This window comes from Octodon degus, unplaced genomic scaffold (genome assembly GCF_000260255.1).
Source record: "Octodon degus isolate 3935 unplaced genomic scaffold, OctDeg1.0 scaffold00171, whole genome shotgun sequence".
Lineage (NCBI taxonomy): Eukaryota > Metazoa > Chordata > Mammalia > Rodentia > Octodontidae > Octodon > Octodon degus.
In genome coordinates this window covers 5,667,429-5,694,732 of record NW_004524747.1, presented here as the reverse complement: position 1 = coordinate 5,694,732, position 27,304 = coordinate 5,667,429, and the positions used below count along the sequence as shown (strand labels likewise).

At 39.5% G+C, this 27,304-nt stretch overlaps 1 long non-coding RNA gene across 2 annotated transcripts; it reads left to right on the top strand.

Annotated features, from left to right (window-relative positions):
- The first annotated feature begins 206 nt into the window (after nt 1–206).
- LOC111813204 lies at nt 207–24,998 on the top strand. 2 transcript variants are annotated; one of them, XR_002818526.1, is made up of 3 exons: nt 207–347; nt 4,282–4,370; nt 24,965–24,998. It is a non-coding gene; the product is annotated as an uncharacterized LOC111813204 (long non-coding RNA). The 2 variants fall into 2 exon arrangements; XR_002818525.1 differs by lacking the exon at nt 24,965–24,998 and adding an exon at nt 9,016–9,051.
- The last annotated feature ends 2,306 nt before the right edge of the window (nt 24,999–27,304 follow it).

Here is a 27,304-nt window from a genome sequence, read left to right as displayed (position 1 = left end):
TATAAGGATATTGTGAAATGTTTAGACGACTAAATGGATAGGCCTGGTCTTTTACATCTTTACCCGTTTCGTCACCCGGATCTCCCACCCGGGATCACCAGGAAAAGAACCTGAACGCGAAGGGGTTAATGTTGGGCCGGGAGTAAGAAGCCGAGGCGAGGAGGATTGTGGGTGTTCCGCGGTCGTCACTCGCTGGGCGCAATGTGACTGTGGCGCGCTCATCTCTATCATGGCGGACCACGGAGGGTTAAGAGCGCAGTGGGAGACAGCCTGGCTGTGGCCATCGCCGCTGTTTTCTGAGGCCGCCGGCAGGAGCTGTGTGCCACAGGAAAGCCGATACGGCAGAGGTTTGTGGCACTTCTTGGGGCTGAGGACTAGGCATGTTCTGCCATCAGCTGCGGTGAGAGACGGAACGGAAGTGAGAGAGGGCACGGAGGGGCGGGGGATTGACCGATGAACGGATATGGCGGCGACAACTGATGGCGTAGCTGCAGGATTAAGTGGGCGGGTAACTCCTGTGTGTTGACTTTGAGCTGTGTGAATTTTCTGGCTCTTCTCGATTTGTAACAGACGGGATCTATGGGCATGGCTGCAAAATAATGAATGGAGGATAAAATCAGGGCGAAAACGTGTTGTTGGTGGGGCACACCTAGATTGTACTTCTACCATTGTTTTTTTAAAAATTATTTTTTTTTCTACCATTGGTTTTATTGGCTTAACCTGGACCCCTAGTTTCTGGTTCTTTGAAAAAAAAAAATAGGGTTTTATTCTGGACATACGTGTCCAATTCAAAGAGCGATACTTCGTGTTTTATCAAAACCTACTGCAGACCACAGACTACGCTCAAGAGGATCTGCGTGGCTCTTTGCTGTGGTGATTTAAACGTATTTTGAAGAAAAGCACAAAAATGTATGCCTTACATTTTTACCTTAGGTGTGGCTGTTTGGAGGGCAGAACAGTACTTAAGGCCCAAATACTTTATTCCTGGTGAGAGCTTTTACCCACCACAGCCCCAAGTACCTCCCTCACAGAATCAGTTTTACCAGTGGGCAAGGTTTCCCCATAGGCAGAGCCCACAAGCTCTGGGCATGAGTGCAGTGCAGGATTCACAGACTTGTTAGCCTGAGCATTTGAAACTTGTACTTGCTACTTCTTTGGTTTTCCAGCAAACTGCATTTAGAGCAGGAAATTGTGTACTCACCAGAAACCCTGGCTAGGCAATTTCTTATGCTTCTGCACTATCAAACGTGCTGTTCTGTTAACCAGAGAAACAATAATATAACAGGCAGTCCAAGTCCATGGTTCTCAAATTTTCCTGTGCTTTAGAATCAGCTAGATGACCTTTAGAACATGGATTCCATTTACAGAGTTGCAGTTTTAGTTGGTCAGGTGTGGCCTCCAAATTTACATTTCTAACCATTTCCCAGGAGATGCTAATATTTCTGGTGCAGGAACCACCTTCAGGGTAGTGCAACCTCTAAGCACCTTGGTATAAGGAAACTTGAAGGTACATCTATAAAATAGCAAGCAAAGGCAGGGGAATATGGTGCGCTGCTCAGGCTCCTGGACAAGCTTGTTGTGTTGGTTTTCCAGGTGGGAACTCAGCTTTCCTCATCTTTGGAGGAGCTTGGAAACTCATTGTTGCTGAGAATGGCTGTGGTACTTTTCAGGGGAGCTCTGGTTCTTACCTTGAGTATTGGTTCCTGACTCCAGTTCAGATCCCTCAGCCTGCTGGCACAGACCCTTCATCCTGCTGGCATAGACTTTCTAGCTTCTAGCTGTGACCTTTGGACCTTACCAGTGCAGACCCATGCAATGGGTCTGTATGAAGACATGGTTGTGGGCCTTAGGCCTCCATTTGGACTTGTGGGAGGCATTGTTATGAGTTCTGGGTCTTCAGCTGGACTCATCTTTGGTCTTTAGTGTGTGACAGATTTTTGGCACTCTTTTTGTGTGATTCTTTGGGAGACTAATATAAATCTTTTTTTTTTTTTGGTCCTTTTGAGATAGAGTCTTGCTATGCAGTTCAGCTGGCCTAGAGCTCAGTTTGTAGCCCTGGCTGCTCTTCTCAAATTGGCAATGATTCTCTTGCCTTAACCTCCTGAGTATTGAGATTCTAAGCATGTGCTACCATGCCTGGCAATTTGATGTAATCTTTTTTTTTTTTTTTTGGCTGAACTGGGGATTGAATTCAGGCTCTTTTGCTGAACTCAGGCCCTTTCGCTTGCCAGGCAAGTGCTTATTCTATTGAGCCATCTCCCCTGCCCACCCCCATTTTTTTTGCGGGACTGGGGATTGAACTCAGGCCATTGCACTTGCCAGGCAAGCGCTTATTCTACTGAGCTATCTTCCTGGGCCCTGATGTAATCTTATTTGTATTTTTTTTTCACTTTCTGAGCTTTTGGGATCAAATACAAACAAACTCATCAACCAGACCAATGTCGTATAGTTTTTCTCCTATGCTTTTATCTAGGAGCTTTGAAATGTCAGGTCTTATGTTTGTCTTTAATAAAATTCATTTTTTCTCTTGTTCACCTGCATGTTTGGTTGATGGAGCAATGATCTTCTTGAACTAAGCAGAGCCGTTTTTCTTCAGTTTTAGGTGTCAGAGTGCCTTGTACCATAAAAGTTTTAAAAACATAAAATAGCTATTTTCTTTTCAAATCCCTGGCTAAGTTATATTCAAGTAGCTAGTTATTTATACTAGAATTCAAACATCTCTTTGTCTCATCAGTATCAAAAAATGGAAATTTCTAATTCTAGGTAATAAATTATGTTTTAAATTAAAAAAATATGAAGTCAGTTGTGCCTATCTAATTGCCAGATTTGTATAAGGAGTCAATTGCAAAAATATAATAGATAATTTTCTTTTGCTATTGTAATTAAACTCCCTGCTCAGAAGAAATAATCATTTTATTTGTTCTATAGTTCAGAAAATCAGAAATCTCTAACTTCCAAGGTTCAGAGCAGCTCCTAGAAAATGGCAGTCCACAGCTACGCTAACCCTCCAGACTCTTCCATAGCCTGCAGATAGCCAGTATACATGTGCAGAAATTTCGCTCATCATCCTAGACTCCTGTGAATGTTGCATTCAAGAGAGGCTATCATTAAGAAGTCAATCAAAAACAAATGCTGGTGAAGCCTTGGGGGAAAAAGGAACCCCTCTCCACTGTTGGTGGGAATGTAGACTGATACAGCCACTATGGAAATCAGTGTGAACAGCTCTTAGAAAATGAGTTTTAGTTTTTTCCTCAAAAAACTAAACTTAGAGGTTCCATTTGACCCAGGTATTCTACTTCTTGATATCTTCTTCAGAGAGGTAAAAGTATCATCCTAGAATGATGTATGCATACCCATGTTTATTGCAGCACAATTCACAATATCTAAATATTGGAAATAACCCATATGCCCATCATCAGATGAGTAAAGAAAATGTGCTTTCTCTGTACAATACAGTATACTCTGCCATAAAGAATAAACAAGCCCTTTTAGGTAAATGCGTGCACATTGAGAATATTCCTTCTAAATGAAATAAGTTGGACACACGTTTAAATATTGAATTGCTGCCTTGTGTGAGACAATGGAAGTATAAATATAGACTAGAAGGGATGACAGATATTGGAAAATAGGAAGAAAGTGTGTAAATGGGAAGGAGAAAAAAGAAGGAGGGAGGCTGTGAGGAAGGAAGGGAAAAGAATTAAACAGACTAGAAGAAAAAAATGGAAACAAAACTTGTAAGTAAGGAAGGAAAGAAGGGTTGAAGGGAAGGAAGGGGAAAGGGAAAAAAATTAAGATATATTGTGTACAAATACATTGTAGGATATAAAATCCCTATGATGAATGTGATCATTATGTATATCAAAACAGTACTACAATTAATTTTAAACATTTCTTCCCAGAAGCAATATAAAACACAACAGAAGAAACCCAAGTCAAACACACAGTATATAAAGTTACAAAAATATCCACATTGTGTTAGCTCTCTTCTGAGTCTCTGCAGAGGACCAGCAAGGTGCTCTAATGACTGCTGTCCTGCATATTTCAGAAATCTGTTCTCAATCATACTCATATCCTAGGGGAGTTAATGAGAAGGAAACAGAGACAGACAGACAGGCAGACAGACAGACAGACACACACACACACACACACACACACACACACTCAGTTCTTAAAAATTAAAATTTTACACATAATTTGTGAACTTCTTCCTTTTGCTCCTGCATTGGTTTTTCCATTGCACACTAATCCTCACTTGTGCCTAATTCGTACCTCTTCTTACAGGAAGGAGAATTTTTCCATCGAGTGTGAGGAGACAAATCAAGCCTATGTGACGCTGGGTTCTGCAGCTCTATATCCTGAATGATTCCTAAGTAGAAATCATTTAATTTTGTTACATGAATTTGTGTGGGGGCGTTGGCCAGAGGTATGTATGAGATGGATATGCACAGGTGTATGTATGAGATAGATATGCAGAGGCAAGGAACTTTTGGAGACACATGCCCCCAAAAAGCCTCCCAGAATGCATGGCTAGAGATTAAAACATAGCTTACAGGGCCACAAGTCCTAGTAGGGTCAGAGCACATGGCCTTAGCTAATGAATGCTCAGGGCCTGTCCTCCTCATATTCCAACTTACTTAGATTGGCTTTAAAGTCAGTCATGTAACAGACACCTTGACCTTCCCCTGTGCCCTACAGGAATTCCTGCCCAGGGCTAGTCCTTCCTTTGTCCTTTATCCTTGCTTCCTGGTTCTGTCAATAAAAAGTCACAGTGCCTCCAATTAGGGGCTGCTCTTGAGACTTTCTCATGCTGAAGTGTTTTGGTTAAGGGTAGCTCCTCTGGGCCATTTTGGAGTTAAAATTCATTGCAGACTCTGAGTATTCTTTCATTCTTTGTGTCATGCCACGTTCATGTGAGGAACGTGTGAGGCATAAGTTGGTGCAGCTCACTGCAAGAAGACTGATGTCCCAAAGCCTAGGAAAGGAGTAGGTGTCACACATAGCTGACTCAGATAGAAACATAGGCAATTAGACAAGGCCAAGCCCTCAAAAGGAGCCAGTGTAGAAAGCCAGATTCTTTGCAACTGTGGGAGGGACAGGCAGTCTCTCTCTCTGGGCCAGACCTCAAGACAGTATCAAACATGTGTACCCTATACCTCCTGAGGGATAAACATAAGGGATTGACATTCTAAATAGGTATTGATCACCTTGGGAAAGCTGAAGAGTCACTGATGCAACCCCCTGCAGGAAGAGCCCCTGTTCTGTATTTATTCCTGCCTGGCTTTGTGACTTGCTTCTCCATTTGATCCTGATTTAATCAATTTTACCTGAGCAATTGTGCTTGTAACCTTATTTGTTGACCATAGTTTCATTCCACCCCTTGCCCACCTTAGGAGTTGCCATGTTTTCCATCTTAGACTTGCCTTACCTCATGGTTTTGCTCTATAAAAATCCCTGGAGAAGACAGGTTTCTGGCCTACCCACTTGGGTCCTCTTCTGTCCCTACAAAAATATGTTCTCTTTCCTCCAGTAAATATACTCTGCTCTTAACTTCCATTCTTAAAATTCATTCTTCAACTTTAGATAACACAAACTCATCCCAAATATCTTTCAGGTTGGGAGTTTACTTCCCTTATAGTTGCAGGAAGCCTGTAAGATAAGGGGACAAAGACGACCCTGGCATGTCTTGGCAAGGTCACAGTTTAAGATTATCAGCTCAGAGTTCTTTTAACTGTCTAGTTGCTAATTGGGAGCAGGTAATGTGTTCTTTTGCTCTTTTACTTTCTTCTTTGTTCAAAATCTTATTTATTTGGTGCAGGGTCTCGCAATGCAGCCTGGACTCTAGTGATCCTCCTGTCTCAGCCTCCCCAGCACTGAGATAACAGGTGTGTGCTTCCACCCCCAGGTGCCAGGGCTTGCATGGCATGTGGTACCAGGGATGGACCCAGGTCCTTGTATTGGCCAGGCAGACACTTAGACTGCTGAGCCATCTCCTCAGCTCTATGTTCCTTTATATGGCATTGATCAAACTTTATCCAAACAGGATAAACAATTTTAGCAGTATTTAAAAGGTCTTTTAAAGATTTCTGGGTGTAAACTTTCTGAACCTTAACTTACTAAATTATTCATAGTTTTTCCGCAACAATATTCATGGTTTCCTCTGGACATGGAGGACTAGGAACATATAATCCAAAAAAAGAGATAGTTATTAGGCCCTGTAAAAGATGCCCACCTTGAAATCTGGGATTTTTGCAGTCAATATTTAATCTATTCAAATGAAGGAAGCCACCTCCTCTCTCAGCTGCCTCTGTAAGCCCCCTTCTGCCTCCAACCTGCTAGGGGACCAAGAGAGTGGCTGAGAGGGGCTTTAAAATTGTAACATCATACACCAATTGGGATTGTTTTACAAAAAAAAATTAGAAAAATAGGAAACAATGGAAAAAGATAAAAAAAAGCAAATGAAAATAGGAAAAGAAAAGGAAATTTTTTAAAAAAGAGGTATAAACAACAAAAGTTAAATCAGCAAGTTATGCTGAACTGGGACAAACATAGAAAGGCTTTACAAATATTTTTTACAAATGTTTATAAACCCAGTTTACAAAGCTTAAAAGAGCATCTCCAATCTATGCTTTGATTTTCTTATTCATTCTTGCTAGTTCTCAGTAAGCTGAAAGGTAGTCATTCAGTTTCTTTTTTTTTTAGTTTAAGTTTTTTTTAGTTTTGTATTTTAGGGAAGGGTCTACGGGGTGTTCAGGGTCTCACTACTAGATCAGACTCGTAGGAATCCGCCTGTTTACAGCCTCTCAAGTGCTGGGATTACAGGGGTGAATCACCACACCCAGTCTCAATTGCTGTCTCCTGGGGGATTGAACCCCTGACCTCTGTACCTGCTTGCAGGTGCTTTAATCCACTGAGCTATTTGGCCAGCCCTGTTTCTTGGATTAGTGACTTAAATTTTTGCCTGACAATGTGGAGTTTATCATTGTTTTTGTCTTTATGTTTTGCTAAGGAGTAGAGATTCACCCTCAGAAAGCTTTTGTTCTTAATGATTTTAGGATTTTGTTCTCATGCTCCAGAATGATTCTCTTCTCTGTGGCTGCTACAGTCAGGACCAGTTTCCTTGTTTGCAGATTTCTTATTCCTGTGACCCTTCCAGAATGAAGCTGACCTTCACTCTTTTTTTTTTTTTTTTTGCGGAACTGGGGATTGAACTCAGACTCTTGCACTTGCCAAGCAAGTGCTTATTCTACTGAGCCATCTCCCCAGCCCCTTGACCTTCACTCTTAACTGGGCCATATTAAAAAAAAAAAACTGGTCTGGATTTGACCTTCAGACTCTTGAAGAGCAAATATAAATGTTCTAGTTCAAATTTACCAACATTTCTACGCTCAGGCAGGACTAAAAAATACCTCCTTTCACTCCCTTTCCTTTCAGAAGTGCTGCTTCAGGAGGGAATTGTTTTTTACATCAAAGATACATTCATCAATACAACAAAAAATATTCTTAGGGACTCTTGTGAGTTTATCAGCAGGTATAAGCAGAAACAGGTCTGTTTCAGTAAGATAAATCATCAGCCTAAATCCCTTCTTAATAACAGATGTAAAAGAGATTTTTCCTTCTGGCTCTTATTACAAGACACCTCTGCTAATTGATGACCTGTCGAAAAAGTTCTGATTAGTCTGCTTATAGTTACAAACCTAAAAACTAAAAAGGGATTATTGTAGTTCGACTCTGGCCAATATTTCTAAGAATGTACTGTGCTTTAAAGATATTTTTTGTTTGTATATTTGTGTTGTTTAAAGTACATGCAGCTACTTAGTTTAGGAGAAATATTTTTTTGAGTTCAACTTTATTGTTCTTTTTGAGATTTCCATGGAAAGATCACTTATATAGGTTCTCAGCGTAGGCAGACTTATTTAAAACATTCCCAGATAAAGATTGACAGGCTTGAGGCTTGCACTGGAATAAAAATATTAATGTTTGATAACAAAGTTTATATGTGATTTAGGTTAATATGTATGTATTTCTGTATTAGAATTATAGATATATACTTTCAAGTACATGTTAGATTATCCTCCAAAAGTTTTATGTAGGTTGACTTATACTCAAAACATAATCTCAAATGCTTGTGGTTTTTTATTTTAATGCTTGTGGTTTATATAGTTTAACAGTAGTATAATTTGAATCAGTTGGTAAGAGTAAAAATATCTTTAAAGTTGGTAAAATATGTTCATACATGTTCTTAAGCAACCAGTGTAATATAAAAATCTGTTTTATATAAATGCAATGTCTATTATTGTTTGTGTATGATAATTTAAGACTTTCTTGGTCAAAGATTTCATATATATACAGCTTTAGATACATATTCTCTCATGTAATAAGTTATCTAAATAATTGTTTTTTCTATGATTGAAAGTTTTTTTTGTCTAAAACAGTATGGTTTTCTAAAAATGTTGAAGTGCTCTTGGTTAAACTTACAAAACTAAATTTAAAACCAAAGGTTGTATTTTTTTTTTTTTTGGCGGAATCAGGCATTGAACTTAGAGCCTTGTGCTTGCCAGGGAAACGCTTATTCCACTGAGCCATCTCCCCGGCCCTATGATTGCTTTGTTTAAGCAGTCAGGTTGTATATTTTACTAAAGAAGTTTCTTGTTTTGTTATCATTAGGCTTTTGGTTATTCAAAAGTGAGCTTCAAGAATTAGAATATTTTAATGTTAACCTTTAAACTGTTTTCAATAATCATTTCGTGATTGGCTAAATAAACAACTATTATCTCAGTTTATGACAACTAACATTTTGTGCATGTATGTATATATACATCTGAAAACAAGCTATACTGTGAGTTTAAGCTTTAAAGTTAACTTTATAGAGTTAAGACTATATAAGTTTAATACATACAAAGTAATTAATAGGTGCTCTCTTTTATGCAATATGTGTTTAACCTGAAAACGATCAAAATTTGACATCTCTTTAATTTGGTCCTGACATTTATTTATTTTATTTTATTTCATTTGTAGTACCTGGGATCAAACTCAGGACCTTGCACTTGCCAGGCAAACACTTATGCTGCTGAGCTATATCCCTGGCCTGGTCCTGACATTTAAAGTTGATCTATATCTATTGGCTTTGAGTAAACATTTTCTTATTGTATAAATGAGATAAACTTGTATATTGGGTAATAAGTCTATTTTTGGTCATTAATACTGTTTCCAAAACTTACTTGAGCTGTAAAAATGTCTTTCATTCTTGTTAATATAATTACACCTTATAAAACCTTTTAGGGGAGTCTGGAGTTTGTTTTAAAAATAAAAACGAAGTGGGACCTGGTGGCACAGGCCTATAGTTCTAGCACTTGAAAGGCTGAGGTGGGTGGATTGCCATGAGTTTGAGGTCAGCATGGGCTACATAGTAAGTTCAAGCCCAGCCTGAATTGTAGAATGGAATCCTATCACAGAAAGCCAATAAAATAATAGTAATAATCAGCCAGCCAAATAGCCCAACAGATTTGGGGCCAGGAGTTCAGTCCCCGGGACTGCCATGCCGGCCCTGCCCCTGGGGCGCACTGAGACAGCAATTGAGGCTGGGCGTGGTGGCGCGTGCCTGTAATGCCAGCTCTTGGGAGGCTGTAAACAGGCGGATTGCTACGAGTCCGATCTAGTAGTGAGACCCTGAATACACTGTAGACCCTTCCCTAAAATACCCCCCCAAAAAATAATAACAACAACAACAACTAAATACATGTGAAGATTTCTATATAGCCTTGATACTATTGCTAATCTCATGGTATGTTAAATTTTGTATTTGTGCTTCCCAAGTGTACAGGCCTTCAAAGATACAAAACTAAAAAAACCTGTTTTTATCACACTGGTGGTTTATGGTGATAAGTATTTTAGGCTCAACACCTAGCTTCCCTTTACTGTGTTTTAAAATGTAGATATCAAGCCAATGTGATATAACTAGATAATGAGAATACTTTTTCACACTTAGTTTTATGTGATTTATATGTAATTATGTTACAGTAGTCTAAGATACCCAGACACTGTGCAGCACAGGCAGTGTCACTCTAAAAATTAAAAGGTTAGAGGTTAAAAACCTGTAAAGTACATTTGTAAACAATTACATTCTACTTAAATGTCACCCTGGTAACAGAAAATACTTAAAGATAATAAATTAAGGGGACCAGGGAGATAGCTCAGTAGAGTAAGTGCTTTCCTGGCAAGCACAAGGTCCTAAATTCAATCCCTGGTACCGCAAAAAAAAAAAAAAAAAAGAAAGAAAGAAAGAAATTGATAATAAATTAAAAGTTTCTTTATGTCATTTAACATTTGTGGTTAGATAAAGATAGCTGACTTAAAAGTTATTCTAGGGGGTCTGCCCCTTAGCTCAGTTCTTTAAGTGGCTGCTTCAACAAAGCAGTCAGGCTCAGGTTGCTGTGGTTCGATCCTCACAACGCAAGCCGGCCAAACCTGCCCTGAAGGCATTCGGAGCAAAAAAAATAAAAAGTTATTCTATACTAAGATGAACATTTAAATGTGTTTTTCAGATTATAATAAAACATGGTAGTTCTGATATTGTCATTATGATGATTATGCAAAAATATTATGCTGCCCTTGATCTCAAGTTTTCTCTGTAAAACATCATAATTGTTGTATATTAACATTCGATAAGGATTCAACTTCTAAGACAACCACCATGATTGATAAAATCCATTCTGCAGACAGGAGTAAATCCTATAGTTTAAAAGGCAATCAAATTTGGCAAGTGGATATGACTCACTAAAAATCTTGGCAAACTTCAATATATTCATTTCTCTGTTGATACCTATTACACAGTATTTGGTGGCTCTAGAAGTCCATGTCAAACAGATTCCCTTTAGCCTGTGTTAGCCCACAGGGCCAAAGTGTCACCATGTAGCCCTTTATTCTTAATCTACTAGTCACCTTTTGTAGCAAGGATTTACTATTTAAAATTCAATTATTAAAACATAAAGGCAGAAATATGGTAAGAGAGACTTTACCCACAGGAGCATTTATATAAAGCACTCTAGATTTTTTAAAATTGTCAGATGGCTTCACAGCAGTGGAATTGTTAAGCCCTCTGGAATTGCTCTTTGGGGGAGGGGTTACGCCTGTGTTTGTTCACCAGATGAGAAGAAACCTCATCTCTGAGCTGCAGGAGGTGGTGTTTTCCCTTCAGGAATGAGCAACAAGAGAAAGAGAACAAATCTGGTACCCTCTGCAACACAGTCCTCAAAATCTCCCTGGGAGAGACCAAACAGCTCACTGCATAGGCTGAGCACATGCTACCAAAAGCCAGCATTCATTTTACCCCAGCAAACCTCTTCCTGGAAATTCTGTTTCTGTTTAACTGTATAACAAAAGTGGATGGCATGATATATCAGGCACCTGTACTTATGCCTCCTGTTTTTTAGATAGTCAATTGGGGGACCCTGATCCTCCCCTCTCCTCCAAGGATGCCTCTTATGCTGGCGGAGCCTGGCTGCCCCCTCCTAGCCATTTGTGGGATTATAACAAAATTTATAGTCACTCTGGATACTCTTATTAATAATAATACTCTTAATACTATCAGCTGGAATTTATTACCTCATGAATGGTACCTTTTAACTGAAGAATTTCCTTATGTATAATCTCTAATGTCACCTCCAATAACAACTGTATTTCTTCTCAGTTTTAGTGGTATGTATGTGGATCATATTTTCATACTATAGGAGCCTAGCTTATCATTAAGTTTTTGTTAATATTGCCAGAATCCTAGGTTCCTCTGTGTCTGGCAGTCACCTTCCTAAACCCAATATCTCTGTATATTTTTTTCCTATGGGTGCCTAGAGGAGATAGCCTAGATTTGGGATGCAATTCATGTCAATCTACCAGTTTTTTTGTTCTTATCTTATAATCTAATCCTAGAAAATAGGGGATCCCATAATGTAATGGTGTTACAGTCTAAACAACCAGGAATTACCATTTACCTTTTAATGACAGTGCTAGTATGGGATCCTGGGGTTGCTGGAACTTCATTACATTATTTTCTTCTGGCACCTACTTGTATGCCTTATAAAAGGCCTTATAGGGCTGACCAGATAGCTCAGTGGATTAAAGCACCTACATAGGCAGATGCAGGGACTGAGGTTCAATCCTTGGCGTGCAGTGACAGCCCCACCCTGTGGTGGTGTGTGCCTGTAATCCCAGTGCTTGGGAGGCTGAAAACAGAAGGATCACTACTAGTCTGATCTGCGTAGTGAGACCCTGCAGACCTTGTGCCAAATATGTAAAAAAGGCCTTATAGTGTTCGGCTGTTCCTTTCTTTCCTCACATGGTCAGAATCAGCAGCTATCAACATTTAGATAAGCTCATACACATTGTTATAATACCTCTGATTTTTTTTTTTTGCTCCAAATGCCTTCAGGGCAGGTTTGGGTGGCTTGAGTTGTGGGGATCGAACCAGAGCAACCTGAGCCTGATTGCTTTGTTGAAGCAGCCACTTAAAGAACTGAGCTAAGGGGCAGGCCCCCCTATACCTCTGATCTTGATCTATATTTCCTGCCCATATATTGTGGTCCTTACTAAGGTGAAACCTATTTTCTTTTTTTAATTTTATTTATTTATTTGTGTGTGTGTGTGTGTGTGTGTGTGTGGCCAGCTCAGCCCACCAGGGGGCGGGGCTGGCTGGCATGTGGTGCTGGGGGATTGAACCGCGGTCGTGGTGCTTTGCTAAGCTTGTTCTAAGTAGGTGCTTTTAGACCACTGAGCCATCTCACCAGCCCGAAACCTATTTTACTGTTTACATTTCATCCACTCAGTGCCAGTATTTGTTTTATGTATTTAGTACAGGGTCTCTCTACACAGATCAGACTTGTAATGATCCTTTTTATTTTCAGCCTCCCAAGTGCCACCATACCAGTTGCCGTCTCAGTGCACCCTGGGGTTGGGGATGGCACAGCGGGCCAGAGATTGAACCTCAGTCCCTGCACCTGCCTAAGAAGGCGCTTTAGTCTGCTGAGCTATCTGGCAAGCCCTTTTGCTAACGTTTTAAGGCTCTCGATATCACATTGCCTCAAAAATATACCTCGCTAACTCTGTCAATAATGATATTTTTCAATTAAATATTACTCATTATTGTGGCTAGAGTACAGGGTGGTGCCTGGCCTCCCAGAAGTCTTACACATGGTTGGGTGGAGATGCTGCTTTTGAAAGAATTAGCTCAACACTTGAACAACTCAGGCAAAAGCAGTTTTTTTCCATTCACTTTAAAAAACATTTTTTTTAGTTTTTTACATTTTAATGAGAAAAATAAAATAGCAATCAAACAGTTTCAAAACAGGTTAGTAGGACAGTTACAATAATAAATTGCATATTGTTGTCTTCATAGTATTCAGAGGAAAAGATGTAGACATGATATCTTCTCTAAACAATATTAGTACAAACCTTTTCATTGAACTAATAGAAGGTAGCCGTATGTCTATCCTAGCTATCTTGTATATACATATATATTTTTTCCACTGCAAAATGGTCCTTTATATCTCCCTTTATTGTTTTGTTTTGTCAGAGAAGGGTGTTCCACTGCAGTTAGAGATACTTTATTTGGAGAAGTCTTCAAAGGACCTTTTCATACTTGATGCGATACCAAAGGTTGTAGGTTCTTGAATTCAGCAGACAATCCAATATAATCTAATAGTACATAATAGTAGTGAGTTATCAGCACAACTGACAATTGTCGCAAGTTGTTGACTTGAGCCTTTTACAGCTCAGCATGTTAATACAGCTTTACTATTTTATACCTCAGGGTTACACTTTTCTGCTGGATGGTTAAGACCAAGTCAAAGCAAGACCTATATAACTAAAAATGTAACTTTTGCTATTTGACAAGGTCAGTTAAATCCCCTCAGGATTTACCCTGAAAGAATGTACAGCCCATTGTCAATCCTTTGTCAGTGTCAGCCATGTGGATGAGTCATGTCCATTGCTTGACCAATTTGCTCTCTCTGAAAGCCTGAGAGAATGTTTTCTCTTGAGATGACTCTCCTTAGGCATGCTATACATCATCGATTCCTTTCCTCTGTGGCCCATAATCTCCTTGATCAGAAAATTTGGTTACTGCAAGCTAGTTTTTTTTTTTTTTTTTGGTGGGGGGGGACCGGGGATTGAACTCATGCCCTTGCACTTGTCAGGGAGGTGCTTATTCCACTGAGCCATCTCCCCAGCAAAAAATTTGGGACACCACTTAGTTATAGGATATCAAAGAAGGGGTTCTCATATGTCCTGAGTCCTTACAATAGCAGTTTTTTTTTTTTTAGGGAAGGTTCCACAAGGTGTTCAGAGTCTCACTAGTAGATTGGACTCATACTGATCTGCCTGTTCACAGCTTCCCAAGAGCTGGGATTACAAGCATGCGCCACCACGAACCCCTAGCCCCTGCACCTGCTTGCAGGCACTTTAATCCTCTGAGTTATTTGATTGACCCTCTAGCTTTTGCACATTATCACAGTGATAGCACTTGCAGCTACTCCAGCCACAGCAGCTGTCACCCGACCTCATTCCATCCAAACTGCCTGAACCATGTGTGGATATTTTTAAAATGTTACTTGTGAGATTGTAACTCAAACCTGTATTGATAAGGAAACTTTTCAAAGGCTTAACATCCTGAGGCAGCTGTCACAAAGCTCAGCAAATGTCAAAGAGCTCATAGGACACATAGTAGGCTCAGCTATGGTGCCGATACCATACCAAGTATATCAACCCAGTACCATTTAATCATTCCGAATCTTGGATAGAGGTTCATTGCCTTCATATAAATTGATCTTCATACAAATCTAGGCAGAAAAATTACTGGTTTTCAAGGCCAGCTTCAGGCCCAACCTGATGGAAGCTCATAATATTACTTTAGATCATCTTAGTGATATGACCTATTGGCTGAATCCTGAAAGGTGTTTCTCTGGTCTCAACCTTCACATGTGGATTCTTATTGCTATTGAAATAATTTTCCTTTTGCTCTCTTTTACAGTCCTAAGAGCCCTGTGTTCTATTTCAGCGGACAGTGAATGCTGAAGCCATGATGACCTTTAGCCACCGAGCCCTATATCCATCTTCCCTTCACCCTATCCTTCTTACACAAATGCGTGTACAAAATAAAAAAACGGATATGTGGGAGCATTGGCCAGAGGTGTGCATGAGATGGATATGCAGAGGTAAGGAACTTTTGGAGACACAAGCCCTTAGCCTCCCAGAATGCATGGCTAGAGATTAAAACATAGCCTACAGGGCCACAAGTCCTAGTAGGGTCAGAGCACATGGCCTTAGCTAATGAATGCACAGGGCCTGTCCTCCTCATATTCCAATTTACTTAGATTGGCTTTAAGGTCAGTCATGTAACAGACACCTTGACCTTCCCCTGTGCCCTACAGGAATTCCTGCCCAGGGCTAGTCCTTCCTTTGTCCTATATCCTTGCTTCCTGATTCTGTCAATAAAAAGTCACAGTGCCTCCAGCTAGGGGCTGCTCTTGAGACTTTCTTATGCTGAAGTGTTTTGGTTAAGGGCAGCCCCTCAGGGCCATCTTGGAGTTTAAATTGGACTGTGACTCCGAGAAATCTTTTATCCTTTGCACCATACCACAGTAATGCATTGCAACAAATATGCAGTAGTATTAACAGTCCTGAGAATAGATGTATGTTATAGAGAATTTTGGTTCATGCATATCAAAGCAACAAACATCAAGTTTCTCCAGAATTCAAGTTCACATGTGTTTGTTTCCAATCCGAGTTGGATTGACTGATCTCTTAAACAGCTTTAAATAATTCGAGCTGGAGATTAGTGGCATAAGTGCCTGCCTGGCAAGTGCAAGGTCCTGAGTTTGATCCCTGGCAATAATAATAATAATAATAATAATAATGTATGTCTCATTCTTGAAATGGAATTTCTGATCTGGCACTTAACAAACATGCTATATAAAACAACATTTTATTGATGAAATTTAAGTCTCTCTCCTTCTTCATCTCCCTTTCCCTCTCCCTCTTTCTCTGCTGTGGATTGAACCCAGGCCTGCAGCGTTCTAGGAAAGTGTTCTACTACTGTAATGACTCTGACCTAGAATGTCCTTTCTGAGGATGAGTCTTTGGACCAAGTGAATGCAAACTCTAAAGCAGAGAGAACAATGGATAATTATAATTAATGTTGCATTTTTCCTTGCAAAATAAGGCTAGGAGAAAAATTAAGAACTTTTTAGTAGAAGGAGATATATGGAGCATTGTTCTATAATCTGATAGCTGTAACTAACAGATGTCCTGTGCATCCTTGTTGCTTTTCCTACAGCAGACATAAACATTCTGGATGGCTGAAGCCAGGTTACCTTATGTCTGTGACCATGCTCTGTGTAGAATAGCCATTTCTATTGTTATCAGGATTATTTTTTTTACACTTAATAAAGTGACCAAGAGGAAACTTGAAGGACCAGAACTCATATAAATATATATTTTATGGGAGCATTTTAATGGCTTCTGGTGATTTAAGGAATTTGTATAATTGTTTGCCAAGACTGAAGTATAAAAAACCCAAACCCAAAGTCTGATTGTCTATAAATTGGAGTTCAGAAGATTATAAATGACCTTGGCCAGACTGGTAGTTCATAAATTCAAAGTCCATAGAGTAGTTATCAGGACCTTCTAGCCAAAGACCACCAGGACTTCTGTAGCTGAACAATGAGTTGATTACTCCTTGCAGTACATCAAGGAATAATGCACCCGGTTCCGCCAATAAAAAAAAAAAATACAGCCTGTGGAGAACTACAGTGTGTTTCAGAAAAGACTTAAAGGCTTTGAACATGCAAGGTGATTTTTGGAAGGATTTAAAGAAGGATGGCTTTGCTGTGGATTAGGATATGTTAGGAAGTGTTTTTTTTTTTTTTTAAATTTAGTTCAGGGTGTACAAGGTCTCACTAGGTAGATCAGACTCAGTAGTGATCCTCCTATTTTCAGCCTCCTAAGCATTGGGATTACAGGCCCATACCACCACGCCCAGTCTCAGTCATTGTCTCAGCGTGACCAGGGGGTGGGGTTGGCATAGCAGGCCAGGGATTGAACCGTTGCCACTGTGCTCTGTTTAAGCAGATGCTTTAGTCTGCTGAGCTATCTGGCCGGCCCTACGAAGTGTTATCTTTTTGATGATTGAGTGTTATGCACACATGTGTGTGTGCATGTGTGTTGTGTGTTAGTGGGCAGTGAACCTAGAACTGTCCCATTAAGTTACATGTCAAGCGCTTCTTTATTTTGAGACAAAGATTTACTCATTCACCAAGTTGTCCATTCTAGGCTGAAACTTCCTGCTTCAGTCTCCCTGAGTGCTGGGATTATAGGTATACAACACCATGCCTGGCTCAACTGACTATCTTAGTAAATCTTATCTAGAAAAAGCATATATTAGAAGCAGGCTAAATAGTGAAGTATTTTAGCTTTTATTGATATGTGGCCATTTTTGTGATTTGCTCCAAGTTTTTGTATGTTTTCAGATGTGATTATGCAGTGGTTTTGCTTTTGCTTGGTCATCATGCTCATTTAATGACCTTCTGCGATGTTGGCAAGTGAAATTGTTCCACCAATCCTTAGCTGTGAGGACCAACCCAACTCCAGCGTATCATTGGCTGCTTTTCTTCTCAGGATAATTAGTACTATGTTCAGCAGCTCAGAAGAAACCAAATTCCTTCTCTTCTGGGATTGATGGCAGAAAAATGATCAGACGTGCTGACCAGAAAAGCAGATAGAGATGAAAGCTTCTGGTTACTCCAATACATCTTAGAAGCTGTGATTGAAATGTTAGTCTCCTGATACCAGTTTTCCTTGAAAAAAAATCAGATCAGACTGTATTTAAATTGACTGAGGAGATAGCTCAGTGTCATAAGCGCGTGCTGGCAAGCGCAAGGTCCTGAGTTCGATCCCCAGTACAAAAAAAAAAAAACAGAGAAAAAAGATTCACCTTTAGAACCTTTAGCACATTTGACTACAGAATATATTTAATAAAAGTACATGAAAGGATGTGGCAGATTGCGTTTTTAAAAGATGGCTACCACACTACTTCTGTCTCATACTTCTGTAGCATGACCTTGCCATCCTTCTATTTAGAAGTAGGTCAAGTTTCCCTTCTGCTTTGAATCCTGGCAGACTTTGTACTAACCAATAAAATAAGGGAAAATGAGACAGTGCTTTGCACAAATGGGCTACAAAAATCAGTGCAGCTTCTGTTACGCCTGCAGGGAAACTGACCTTTAGACTACAGAGCTTCTATGTAAGAACTTCAACTTCACCAAGGCTTCCACACTGTCAGAAATCCTAGACCTGTGTTGAGGGCATCTATAGGTCCTCTGACAAATGGTCCTTGCCTAGAGGTTTCAACTACTTGCCAGCATCAGCCACAAACCTATGAATCAAGGTGCTTCCAGATGCTTATAACCCTAGCTGTAAGCTTGAGTTTTTCCAGCTCAAGCAAGATATTATATCATGGAGCAAAAAGGAGCCATCTGTGCTGTGCCCTATCTCAGTTCTGGAACCACAAAAACTGATGTTTTATACCAGTACGTTTTAGTCTATGACAAAACAATAGTAACCCAAATAGGTGGGATGTTTGGTTAACATAAATGAGCAGGGAAGACTTGTAGTTGATAGAAGGAAAAAAAGCAGACAAATGTAAATGCTGCTGAGAAGGAGCTCTTTGATTTCAGAGATTGCTGAGTGGACACAAGTAGGTGAGCAAAGGAAAAGTAAAGTTCCAGTATAATAACTGAAATATCTGTAGATAATTATACATCTTTCTGAAATAAGATCTTGATTTACTTAACTTTCTTCTTTAAGGTGCTACAGACTGAACCTAGGACCTTGCACATGCTAAGCAAGCACTCCACTGTGCTGGACCTGCAGCTCTCCATTCTTTCTTTAACTGAACATTTTTGTAAGTAGAAAAAGTAGGAGTAATATTAACACTGGGAAATTGTTCAGTGAATAAAAAAGATTTAATATTATAGTTGTCTATGGCAACAAGCTTTGGGAGAAGTCCCATTGATCATTTTTAGCCACTTATCAGGAGTTATCTATAAAAAATGATTTGTGGGGCTGGTGAGATGGCTCAGTGGTCTAAAGCACCTACTGATAAAGAACAAGCTTAGCAAAGCACAGGGACCGCGGTTCGATCCCCCAGCACCGCATGCCAGCCAGCCCTGCCCCCTGGTGGGCTGAGCTGGTCACACACACACACACACACACACACACACACACACACACACAAATAAATAAAAATTAAAAAAAAATAAAAAAAAAAAGATTTATACTTGGCTGTTTTCCTCAGTATACCTTGTTTGAGGTAATAGCACAATACTCATACATGTTGAAAGTATCTATGAAGACTTTTAGCTATTCAGTTATTCTTAACAGTATTTACCAGAGGATAAGGGATATTTGCTCACCACCTCATTGTATGATAGGAAAATACAATATTATGTATCATGATATCTGTCAAAGTTGCATTATTTTACTCTGATACAATCAGCTTCCCTTTTAAAGTCTCTATATGTACACATATTTTGTATGTATCAGTAGCTTCCATGGTAAGTCATTCTCTCTGTAAATAAGAACAGAAGTCCTAGTACAATTATTGAAATTGTTTTGTTAGTGAACATTCAAAGATATTGATTATAAATATTGAGCATAATCACAAACTGACTTGGTTTACTGGCCAGATTACAAAATGGCTGTTGTTTCATTCATTCTGAAACTTCATGTAAGTTTCTAAGGTTACAAGAATCACATGTCAGTTTTCCTCAGACTTTAATATTTTTGTATTTTACATTAATATAAAGGTAATGAGACAATTTAAGCTTATGTTGTAAAGTAGCAGTTCAACTTTCTTTTCTAAGTAGGTATCTAGTTGGGTTGTCACAATTTACTGTAAGGCTTCTGGTTTTCAAGATGGGTGAAAGGAGAGGGATATGGAAGTAGGGCAAGTTACTCGACTACAAAAATCAGTGTTCTTAGTGTGATTCAATTGTTTGCATGAATAAAGGTTGCTCCTCAGGTTGTAAGCTTTTTGAAAGTTTCTAGACTGTTGAAATGATTAGTTTTATATGTTTTTGAATAATATTTTGTTGCCCTTTTTTTCAATATTAGGGACTGAACTAGGGTCTTTGCCTAAACTGCATCAACAGCCATTTTTATTATTAATTTTGAGACAGAGGAGGGCCAGGGAGACTCAGCTGAGCTGCCTAAGCACCTGCCTGGCAAACCCAAGGCCTTGAGTTTGATCCCCGGTCCGGAAAAAAAAAATAATGATAATAATAACATTTTGGGCCCAGGGAGATAGCTCAGTAGAATAAGCGCTTATCTGGCAAGCGCAGGGTCCTGAGTTCAATCCCTGGTACCGAAAAAAAAAAATGAGACAGAATCATGCTCTATTACTAAGTTGCTTAGGCTGGAGTTGGATTTATGTTTCTCCTGTATCAGCTTTCCCAGAGTGCTGAGATCTTGTTGACATTTTTGAGAAGCAGATCTTTTTTTTTCCCCCAGTATCAGGGATTGAACCCATGACCTTGCGTTTGCCAGGCAAGCGCTTATTCTGCTGAGCTATCTCTCTGGTCCTGAGAAACAGATCTTGAGAGATTCTACTCTACTATTTTGAAAGTCCTTAGTCATAGTTTTTTATTATGCATAAGGTATAATAGGTATCCATATGTAATAATCTTGGTGACTATGATGGATATTTGGGTCAGAAATTCTTAGAGGGGGCTGGGGAGGTGGCTTAATAGAATAAGTGCTTCCCTGGCAAGCGCATGGGCCTGAGTTCAATCCCTGGTTCTGGAAAAAAAGAAAAAAAGTACTTCTTAGAAGTAAGCAGGATTTAGACTAGCAAAGAAAATGCTTGTGGTGGCCTCTGCTGCGGATTCAGGTCTGTAAGACTGTCTTAGGACAAAGGCTAGACTGTGTTCCTAAGCATGCAAGTGAGTGAGAACTACGGGCAGTGAGACCTTGTCATTTTTTACCCCTTCTAGACTGTTTCTATGCCCATAGACATCTGAAAATATTTGTGTGTGTGTGTGTGTGTGTGTGTGTGTGTGTGTGTATTTCCCCTCCCTCCCCTGGCTGGATATATATGAGTCACATTTATTCCCCAGAGATGGACCACCAAGTCCCCTTACTGGTGACTGAATTCTCCAGATATTTTATTGGACTTGGATTCTTTCTTGAAAAGAATTTAAGAGAAACTAAGGGTTTTTTGTTGATTTTTTTTTTTGGCAGAACCAGGGATTGAACTCAGGCCCTTGCACTTGTCAGGGAAGCGCTTATTCCACTGAGCCATCTTTCTGGCCCCGAAACTAATGTTAATAAGGGGAAACTGGAGAGATCGGGAAAGGCTTTCTAAAGGAGGGTCTAGGGATTTAGCCGAGAGCCTTGAACCTGCTAGTCAAGTGCTCTACCACTGAGCAATATTCCCAGTACTTTTTGTTAGATTTTTTTCAGATAGGGCTTCACTAAATTGCCCAGGCTTGCATTGGACTTGTGTTAGGTATAAGTTTTGACTTCACCTGACAAGAATGGGGAAGAGTTGATTAGTTGAAGAAAACGAACAATAAATAAAAAGCATTTAAATGTAATACAAGTCATTGAGGTACCTGTTATTAATTCCTCTCACTGATCCACTATAAGGATGTATTTTCAACTTATCTCTGGAAGAAAGCCAGAGAATATATAATGATTAAAAATATAAGGAGAGGAGTAAAAAAAAAAAGGGGGCTGGGGAGATGGCTCAGTGGAATAAATGCTTCCCTGACAAGTGCAAGGGCCTGAGTTCAATCCCCGGTTCCACAAAAAAAATATATATATACATATATATATAAGGAGAGGAAGCAGGGCATTCTAGTGGTCAAAAACTCAAGATCTGTTGTCAGACAACTTAATTTCAAATCGCAGATCTGCTTATTAACTGTATGACACTGAGGAAATTACTATATCTCTGTATCCCTGTTAGCTTTATCTGTGAAATGGGAATAGCTAGTCACCTTATAGGTGTGGTGAGAAGCTTAAATCATGTCATATATCAACAGTGCAAAGCACAACACTTTGTACAAAGTGTTTACAGAAAGGCAGCTACATTTCAAACCAATGAGTTCAGCGGTGAAACTAGATTAAAAACCTACAAATCTTGAAAACTCAAGGTCAGCCTAGACACTACTTTTGAGATATAGTCTCTCCATGTTACCAAGGCTGGCCTTGACTTCTTGGGCTCAAGCCATCCTTGTTCCTATGCTTCCTGCATAGCTGACTGTGGATGTCTGCCAACATGTCCATTCAAACTGTTCTTGAGTGCTTCCTGCAAGTGGTTTGTTCGAATTTGGTAGCATCTTCTTGAATATGCCAGCATGTCTCTAGCATATTAAGAAGAGGCATATCAGCCAGGAATGGTGTTGCGGACCTGTAATGCCAGCTACTTGGGAAGCTGAAGCAAGAAGATTGAGCCCAGGTGAGAAACTTAGTGAGACACTATCCCAAAAATTAAAATGAGCTGGGGATGTGGCTCAGTGGTAAATCAATCTCAGTAACACATACAGACACCCATGCATGCATGTATGCACAAATACAAAGAATCAGTGTGTTTGTCTGTATTTGAGACAACATTAAAGGGAGAGTGCTTCTAGAAGTGGATGATGCGAGGCTACAGTAGAGCAGGTATCAAGCAGAGAGAATTCACAGGCTCACTACATGAGATTTTTAGGGCACAGTGTCAGGTACTTGATAAGCTTAATCTACTACCTGAGCTTTTTTCCCCTTAGGTCTAAGAAGTCCAAGGTTTTCATTTATTCAATCACCAGACAGGCACCAAAAGATTGAAGGTGCAGTAGTATTTTTTCATATACATATACAAGAGTGTGGGTTGAACCCAGCCATGCTTGAGTCTAGGCTCTAGCCCTTCCTCTCTGTATGACTGTTAGCAATTTATCTAACCTTTTTGTGCCTCTCTTGCTTCATCTGTAGCATAAGGATAATAATATGTATGTTATTGATTTGTTGTTTTAAGTAAGATAATAGAAATATATGCACAAGACTTAGGCAAATTTCTGGCAATATTATGTACTCAACATATGTTATATATTAAAACTGGGCAGAGTGTATGCTTAGCATGTTCTAGACTGTGGGTTCAATTCGCAGCTTGAAACAAAAACAAAAACATTTTATATATATTTAACTATTTAATTTTTATAGGGGGTGAAAAGGTGTCTGTGTTGAATTTCTCTGTGCTTAATTCTTTGTTTACAACATCAGTTGGTTTTGCTCACCGTGAAGTCTCTGTTTTCTTGTCTGTACTAGCTGTAGCCCTTATAAAATAAATTTGTTCAGTGAATGAGTGCTCAGAGTTCAACAATTCTAATAGAGAAATAAGGAACTTGCGCTTAAGGCACGTTATAGCATATGAAGAAGAATTTGACTAATGTTAAGCAATTCAGGGAACACTTAGGGAGAGGGGCAGTTTCCTTCCAGAACTTTTAAAATGCAAAGCCGGCGCAAACTCCCACCTGACGACTGAGTGAAGTATTTGCTAAATAGCCACCAGGTGGCGAAAATGCAGAGTGCTTCAAATTGCAAGAGAAAAAAAGCAGGAAAACAGCCCTGTTCCAAACAAGAATCCATGTTTATGTTTAATCAGCTTTTCTGTCCTATTACAGAATTTCAGCCATGATTCTTTTCTTATTTTTTTGTTTTGTGGCCCTGCCACTCCTGCCTAATGCTGCCATGGTAGCTTTCTAGTACTTTAACCATTTTGACATTAATAGACAGGAGGGAAATAATGCCAAGTATGTTTCAGTTCTTCAGATGTTGGAATTCTAATTCCCAAATCACTAATCTGCTTTCTCCTGCTGTGTCCTTGTGGGCCTGAAATTAAAGGAATAAGCAGAAGCAAAACTAACATTTTTTGAGATATCAGGCACTGTAATCAGATATTTTATAGAAACATTCCATTTAATTGCAACAAAATCCTGAGAGATGAATGTTGTCATTTTTTTTGTGGTATCAGGGTTTCAATTCGGGACCTTGAGCTTGCCAGGCTGGTGCTTATGCCTCTGAGGTATCTCCCCAACCCCCGTCATTTATTTTATCACTCACCTTGCTTCAACAATTATTAGCATAGGAATTTTCAGTCTTGTTTCAGGTATACTATTTTTTAAAAAAATATTTATTTATTTGTGTGTGTGTGTGGCCAGCTCAGCCCACCAGGGGGCAGGGCTGGCTGGCATGTGGTGCTGAGGGATCGAACTGAGGTCCCTTGTACTTTGCTAAGCTTGTTCTAAGTAGGTGCTTTAGACCACTGAGCCATCTCACCAGCCTCTCAGGTATACTTCTACCCAACACTCACAGATTATTTTTAGGCAACTCCCAGACAATATTTCATTCTAAAATACTTTCTAACATACCTCTAAAAAGACTTTATTTTTAGTTGTGTTTTAATTCTTACATCTTTTTATATTTTATTTTATTTTATTTTGAAGAGTAAAAAAGAAAAAAAACAAGTAGAAAAAAAGACAAGAGTAACATACAACAATGCATGTTACAGATTTTCAAAACAGGAATAGCTAATTAACAATGGTTGCTGGGGCTGGTGAGATGGCTCAGTGGTCTGGAGCACCTACATGGAGCAAGCTTGGCAAAGCACAGGGACCATGGTTCAATCCCCCAGCACCACATGCCGGCCAGCCCCGCCCCCTGGTGGACTGAGCTGGCCACACACACACACACAAATAAATAAATAAAATTAAAAAAAAAGCTTCTTTAAAAAAAAAACAATGGTTGTTATATTACCTATTTTTATCATCAACTCTGTTGCTCAGATTAACATACACAAGATTGGGGAAATAATTGAATATTGGCATTTGTTTTCAAGAAATCTTAATTTTTTTCCTTGTCTTTTTTTGGTTTTATTTAAAAGAGAATATAATAATTGATAAGACACTGCAAATGGTACACATGTAGAAGACCAAGATGAGAAGCATTCAACCATGGATTTTGTATTACACATTGCTGTCTTCAATGTATTTGCTCAAATTGCAGATATCAGCACACAGAGTTAGGTAAGTGGATGCAACTAGAGGCTATACTCATAAGTGAAGTAAATCAGACTTACATCTGTAAATATCATATTGTCTCCCTAGTATAAGAACCTGAAAAAATAAATGAAGCCTGAAAGTTATAGTAGATACAATAAAATGGAAAGAAACTGAACTTAAGGATTAATAAAGATGAGAGAACGGAGAAAAGATAGGAAAAAAGGAAGGAGAGAAAAACAGGCAAGTATATATATAGGATGGCTGAGATGACTGTGCTCATAATTTCCATAAGGGTTTTTTTTTGTGCTTTAGGGAAGGGTCTACAGGTTGTTCAGGGTCTCACTACTAGATGGGACTTGTAGTGATCCACCTGCAGGCTCCCAAGTGCTAGGATTACAGTCGTGTGCCACCAAGCTCAGTCTCAATTGCCATTTCAGTGCATCGTGGGGGTGGGGCCGGCCCAGGGATTGAACCACCAGCCCCTGTGGCTGCTTGCAGGAATTTTAATCCTCTGAGCTATTTGGCCAACTCTTCCATCAGTTTTTTTTGAAAATAGTAGTTAATGATTAGAATTTTAACCTTGACTAAAAAGACTTTATAACACAATGTTACAACACTAATCCCTGCATAATAATTCCTTAACATCATATATCTATCCCGTGTTAAAATTGATCTGATTGTCTCATTCTTAGAAGTTGCAGTTGGTTCATTCAAATCAGGATTCAGATAAGATTGGTAGATTGCATTCATTTGATATGTGAGCTGCAAAACATTTATGTAGATAGAAACTGAAGATCAGAGAACATCTTTTCCATAATAAGTTAAAATTCTCTAGTAAACAAAACCTGGTACCAGATGTTGAGGTGACAAAGATTAGGAAGACATAGTCCCTGTCCCCAAGCAAGTCAGTCTTATGCCCTTACAATGCTCCATAAGAATATCTTTTTTTCTTTTGCAGAACAGGGGATTGAACTCAGGCCCTTGTGCTTGCCAGGGAAGTGCATATTCCACTGAGCTATCTCCCTGTCCCCTCCATGAGAAAATCTACCACAGAACTTAATCACATTATATCGAGTTCAACAAAAATGTGTACATCAGGAAAAGAAAAACTTGTGTAAATGTTTTAATAATAAATTTATTGAGACATCATGAGGTTAATACAAGTTATCTTTGGTTTCTACAATTACAAGAGATGCTTAAAGTAGTGGCATCTAGCTTCTAGGCATTTATTAGTACTGCAAACTACTGAACTATATACATTTTTGGGGGACTGTATTATCAGTATATACTTTTTTTGTGTGTGTGGAACTGGGGATTGAACTCAGATCCTTGTGTTTGCCAGTCAAACGCTTATCCTACTGAGCCATCTCCCCGGCCCCTCAGTATATACTTATGCATCACTCTTTTCAGATGGAAGACAAACTCATTAAAAGGCAGGGACCATTTTGTGATCAAAGTTGTATTTCTTATACTTGGCATATTTCCTGGTACATAGGGAACACAGTGATGTTTATGTAAGTGAGTAGTAGGAACCATTGAAGTTTACAGCAGGACAGTGACATGATGAGATTTACACTGCAGGTAGTAACAGGTTGCAAGTTGGTCTAGTGGTATGAGAGATTAGAGGCAGGAGGGAGACTTGTGCAGAGTGCATGCTAGAGAGGATGAAGGTCGGAGCTGGAGTGATGGCAGCAAGTATGGAAAGAAGATAAAGAGTTTCTGACGATGTACATTGGCAGGACTTGCTAATTTCTTAGCTGGGGAGAATGAAGAGGTCCAAGCTAAGGTGACAGTGATGCCACCAACAGACTCAGAGTAAAGAGGAAAAAAAAGCATATTTGGGGTACCGGCCAAATAGCTCAGTGGATTAAAGTGCCTGCTTAGGCAGAACAGTGGCCAGGTTGGATACCCAGTGTGCCTACCAACTCTGCCCCCGGGGCACGCTGAGATGGCAATTGAGACTGGGCATGGTGGTGCGTGCCTGTAATCCCATCTCTTTGGGAGGCTGAAAACAGAATCACTATGAGTCCGATCTATGTACTGAGACCCTGTTGACCCTTACTAAAATACAAAAATAAAAATTGGGGGGGAAGATGAGTTCAGTTTTGGACATGCTATGGTCTGGGTAACTGTTCAAGAGATGACAATCAGGATGGTTGAAACCAATGCTCAGAAACAGTCTGGAGTGAAGCTCTGGGAACTATGAGCACATAGGTGGGGCT